The sequence below is a fragment of the Hyla sarda genome, chromosome 2 (genome assembly GCF_029499605.1).
Source record: "Hyla sarda isolate aHylSar1 chromosome 2, aHylSar1.hap1, whole genome shotgun sequence".
NCBI lineage: Eukaryota > Metazoa > Chordata > Amphibia > Anura > Hylidae > Hyla > Hyla sarda.
The window spans coordinates 262,800,921-262,806,920 of NC_079190.1; positions in this window are offsets into that span (position 1 = coordinate 262,800,921).

Below are 6,000 nucleotides of genomic sequence, written 5' to 3' on the forward strand. Positions count from 1 at the left end.
ATTTAGCAGGCAGAGGTCCAGATGTGTCACATACTCAACTATAGGGAAAGGGTTAGAACCACAAGTTTAAAGTATAGAATGACATATTAGCATGAGATAAAACACCAGGAGCATGGTTGTGACTGGTTTACAGAGGCATTTCAGTAAAAAATCTGCAGCAGATATCCATTGTGGGTCTATACCCTACAGCAGACGCTTAGCTCGAAGAAACACTTGGAAATATTTTTGTATATTGAGTCAACAGCAATTTTCCTGCAGTGTTACACCAGCCCAGACCTGGCTTAAAAAACTGCCTGTAAACAGCATTTAAAGGGGTTCTCCCTTGTTTATACAGTTTTTTGTTATTATGTTTGTGTGTTATGTGTGTATAAGTATGTGTTTTTTTTATGTGTGTTGTGATTATGTATATATGTATTTTCTTACCTTTTGTGAAGATCCAGAAGCTGGCCCCTTTTTCTTCCAGCGGCTTGCTGTGTAACCTCGGCCTCCGCCATGTTGTGTTCGGTAAGTGGGATGTCGGGGCGTGTGTTCTTGCTTCTGTCCTTCCTATCTTCTGATGTCCGAGGCAAATCTTTTCTTCCTGTTTATTCCATGGCTCAGCGACGAATCTGCAGCCTCTTCCGGCGCATGCGCATGTAGTTTTTTTTTTTTTTTACCAGTAAAGTTTTTTTTGTCTAATTGACAAACTGTCTGCGCATGCACGAGTATGCAAGTGCTACGCTAACAGCGAAGCGTACGTTAGGTCTACGCTAATAGCATAGCTTCGCGCAAGTGCAGACAGTTTGTCAATTAGACAAAAAAAACTTTATTGGTAAAAACAAACAAACTACCTGCGCATGCGCCGGAAGAGGCCGCAGATTCGTCGCTGAGCCACAGAAGAAACAGGAAGAAAAGATTTGCCTTGGATGTCAGACGATAGGAAGGACAGAAGCAAGAACACACCCCCGACATCCCACTTACCGAACACAACATGGCGGAGGCCGAGGTTACACAGCAAGCCGCTGGAAGAAAAAGGGGCCAGCTTCCGGATCTTCACAAAAGGTAAGAAAATACATATATACATAATCACAACACACATAAAAAACACATACTTATACACACATAACACACAAACATAATAACAAAAAACTGTATAAACAAGGGAGAACCCCTTTAAAAAAAATTTGCTCAAAAGCCACAATGGGTAAAAAAGTATCTGAAAAGTCGCAGAGAAGGAATCATACAAAAAGGTGTAAATATATTTATATTAAGGGGAGGAAAATGCAAGTAAAGTATAAAACTTATCATTTTACAGTTAATAATTCCTAAACAAAGTAATAATGTAACCCCAAAATAATAAATAATACAAAATAATACAAATATTTTACAGATTAGTATGGTCTTGTTTGCCAAAGTATTGAGGGTAATAACCAGAGGAGCCTAGATTGATGGTGTATATCCTAGTGGAAATGGGAGGACACATCTACCTCACCTTATCATCTTTCCCTATTATGCCCTTCTTAACAAGTGTTTCTTCACCCTTAAAATGATGACCTCAAAACTGGAACCTGATCTTTCTTACCCCCTAAACACCCTGACCTCCCTATGCGGTTTTTAAGGGGTTACCAGTAGCAATAATATGATTATGTTAATAAATATATTTCCTTTTGCATTTCCAATATTAAATGGAACTTTTCATTGTTGTATCAGGAAATGTCCACTAGATGACAGTATAACACTGCAGTTTGTACCAAGAGAGAGCGCAATAAAGAGCTAAAGAAGTTGAGTGACAGGAATGGATTCAAAAGTGATAGGAAATATAAAAGAAGGACGTTCACATCAAACACTGTGGCCCTTATTTACTAAGAGTGTTGTGTAGGTTTCTTTGTGGGTTTGAATTCCCTACAATTTATTTTCCACGGTATTTACTAAGGTTTCCCTACATTTTCCACTTTCCCTACACTTTGCTTTCTTTACACATGCTCTGATCTGTAGGGTTTTCCTCAGTTCAAATCCACCACATTTTCTACGGAAACTTTAGTAAATATGTTGGGATTTTGTGAAAATGTCGGGAACATTCCCCCTTTCTGTGACCATGCCCCTTTTCGCAATGGCCATGCCCCTTTTTTGGATTTTCTTAGCAAAATGGAGAGTTAGTTGGGGTTTTTTAAATTCTGGCACAAATTCAGGCGCAAATTCTGTCGCAGACAGAATTTCAGGCGCAATGTGCCCGAAACTGGCGCACAACCCGACAATAGTAAATGAGGGCCTGTATGTGTGATTTCAGCCTTAAGCTAGTATCACACATAGGGGGAGATTTATCAATGCTTGTGCAGAGGTAACGTTGTCCAGTTGCCCATAGCAACCAATCAGATTGCTTCTTTCATTTTCCACAGGCCTTCCTAAAAATGAAAGAAGCAATCTGATTGGTTGCTATGGGCAACTAGGCAAGTTTTCCTCTGGACAGGTTTTGATAAATCTCCCCCATAGTGTTTAACAGAAAAAGAGAACTTTTTTGAGTGTTGTTTTTCCTGGTGTTTTTACCTGCATTTTTTTTTATTTACGGTAAAGCACTGTGTCCAGCTATTAGCTGTAAGTCAATATAAAACAATAAATGGCTTTTCTCTTCTCTACCATTTTTCTTACTCTCTCTTTTTCTTTTTTCTTTTGTGTTATTTTGTTGCGTTATTTGTAACTTTTAATCTTTATTGCAATTCATGAATCGTGAATGAAAGAGACATCATAGAGACAGTCTAAGGCTATGTTCACAGGGCGGAATGTCTGTCGAAAAATTTCTGTGCGGACATTTTGCAGACAGCGAGCACCAGCAGTACATGATGACGTTAGGATTGCTTGGAAATACGCTGTCTCCATACACGGCAATGCATTTCTGAGTGAATTCCTCAGAAAGAATTGACATGTCTATTCTTTCTGCGAAGGCTGAAATTGGAGTTTCCTCAGCAGATATTTCCACAGCGGAAATTCTGCCATGTGCACAGTGCAGCAGAATCAATGTGAAAACAATGGACTCTGCTGCAACAGAATTTCCGCTGGATCCTGGTCAGAAATTCCACCACGTGAATATGGCCTAAGAATTCCCCAAATGAATCACAGTGGCTCAGGCTGTACGAAAATCTCTTAACCAAACCTATCCAAAAAGACACCTCACAAAATATCCTGTCATATTGACTTCATGATGTTAATATCTCCACATAAATATCTCCACAAAAAACAAGGGAAAACCATATAACTATACATCACCATGCAATAAAATTACACCTTTATTAACGACAATATTAAGATACATAGATAAACAGAATAATGCAGAGGATAGCAATAATACTGCGTTATGACATATCAATCTAAACTCACGTGTGAATATCTTAATCTATTGGCACTTTGCTGCTATGCTCCAAAAATTTAAGTGCCAAGTAGACAGTACTGATATAAATGCAAGGCTGTATTGCTACAGTATATTTCCACAACGGGTATCTAACCTCTAAGGTAACCTCACCAACACTGAATGTCGTATTTTGTAAAAAAGCTACACACATTGTAACTATTCAAAGTATGTCAGTTGTCTGAGGAAGGGGTAACATGCCCCAAAACGCGTCATAACCTTGTATTCCTGTAACTTGAATAAAAGCCTTTGGATAATATCCTCTTTGCGTCTCTGAATACCTTGGATTAAGCAGCGCCTGGTTCCAGTCGTCTCTTCTTTCTTTATTACTGTTCTGGTTTCTTCAGGACGGGTTGCCCCCTCCTGCGACCATCAGGCTGAGCAGCTGATCCCACAATTTGAGTACCCTTAAGGGGTGATATGCGCATTATTTCTGCAGTAAGGTGAGCGGCCACCCAGATCATAATTCCGGGTGTTATATTCCACACATATTGTTGGACTCCCTACCTTCTGAGGGTAGTACACGAGGCGCTGCCTTTTGGTTCTTTTTTGTCTTTCTACTTCTAATTTATCAAAAGTCGCATGGCTCTTGATAAATTCTGTGTACAGACTTCGGGAATCTCTGCTTTAGACTGTATTTAAACCTGCTCCAACATGGTCTGACATTTCAGTGTACTTTCAGCCGATGCAACTTGTCACTGAAAAGTCGCTTTTGATAAATTCAGCACCAATGCTTTTTCCAATGCATTTCCATCTAAAATAGACTAGCATGCATCATGTTCTAAAAATCCTCTAAAGCAAAAGTCGCAGAAAAGTCGCACATTTTTAGACTGCGACTTTCTGTGCGACAAATTTAGACATGAAAAACCAGTCTAAATCCTTTGATAAATCTCCCCCTATGTACTCCATATGGCATAAAAAAAATTACCAAACCTCAGAATTGCATTTTTTTGTTCATATCAAATCCCAGAAAAAATAGAAGTAAATAGCGATCAAAAAGTCCAATCAATACCACAATGGTACCAATAAAAGCAACAGATTATGGCACCAAAAATCAGCCCTTATACAGTCCAGTATAGCAAATAATAAAAAAGTTATAGGGGTCAGAATATGGCAATTGAAAAAAATAAATAAAAAAGTTCTAAAAAGTTTAGAATTCTTTCAAATATGTAAAACATGACAGAAATTGTACAAATTTGATATTGTTGTAATTGCCACCATTGTTGTAATTGTGCCCATGTTATTTTGACTGCACATTAAATGGTGTTAAAAGGAACCCCCCTATTATTATTTTTTAATTCCAGAGAATATGCTAAGGAAAAATTAAGGTAGTCATTACAAAGTACAAATGGTCCCCCCAAAAACAAGCCCTCATATGGTTGTGTACATGATAAAAGAGTTATAGCTATTAGGGTAGGGTCCCACGTAGGGCTTACGCAAAATCTGCAGTGCAGCAAGAAATACCCTTCATATTCTCCAATCAGCATACACACAGGACTACCCAGGGGCAGCCCTGTGTGTTCAGTGAGGTGTGGCGGCAGGGCCGTGCGCCGCAGTGAATGTGACCCCAAACCTCACTGAAGACACAGGGCTGCCACCGGGTAGTCCTGTGTGTATGCTGATTGGAGAATACGCAGCGTATTTCCTGCTGCGCAGCGTGAAAGTGGGACTGTACCCTTAAAGAACGAGGAGGAAAAAACTAAAGAGCAAATATGAAAATGGGCCTGGTCCTTAAGGGGTTAAGTGCTTTGATTTAGAGTGTGTTTCAGGCACTTTCACATAAATGTTAATAATAATATGTCTGTGAGTAGAAATATAGTCAAGAAATATTAAGAATTCTGATGCTCAGATTCCATAAAACAACTTGTAAACTTTACTAAACTCCTTTGGCAATTCCAGAGACATACAGTTACTTGAATATAGCTTTAGATAATATAGCTTAGGAGTCAGGAGAATGTAGATTTGGTCACTGAAATAGTGTTTTTATAGCAGCTTTTCTGACGTTTTCTAGCACATTTACGTGAAAATGTCTTCTTCAATGTTCTCTAGCTCTCCAATTTTCAAGTCCAAACTACTGAAACTACTTGATGAAGATAGTCACGGGTTGTGTCATACTGCCAATCACTGGTCAAGGTAGGTCATTTCTGCGGCCAGTGATTGGTTGAGCAGCAGTATGACACAAGTGTCACGTTTTCTCTCAGGAAGAGGATCACCACTGGGGAACGGAGCAGGACATCGGATGCACTGCGGGAGCGTTGGAAGGAGAGGTTTATTTTTTTATATACTGTGGAATGGGCATTGTTCTTAAACAAGACAAAAACAAAAAAAAACTTCTGCAGGATAACACCTTAAACCCTTTGCACTCTGGTTACCTCAGTGTATGCATGTGGTTGCTATGGGCAACAAAGTCAGTTTTACTATTGTTCAAAGTGCAGAACCTAGCCATGCATTGACTTTAAGGGAATCAGTCATTAGCATCATCTGCTTGTAGTGTGGGTGGTGCTGATGACAATGGCATTCAACACTTGCTGATGAGTGGCTTCCTGGTTTTTCGATGATATAAATCAAGTGGCTTGGTGCACTGTGACATCCAGCCTGGATGCTTAGAGTAAATGCCCTTC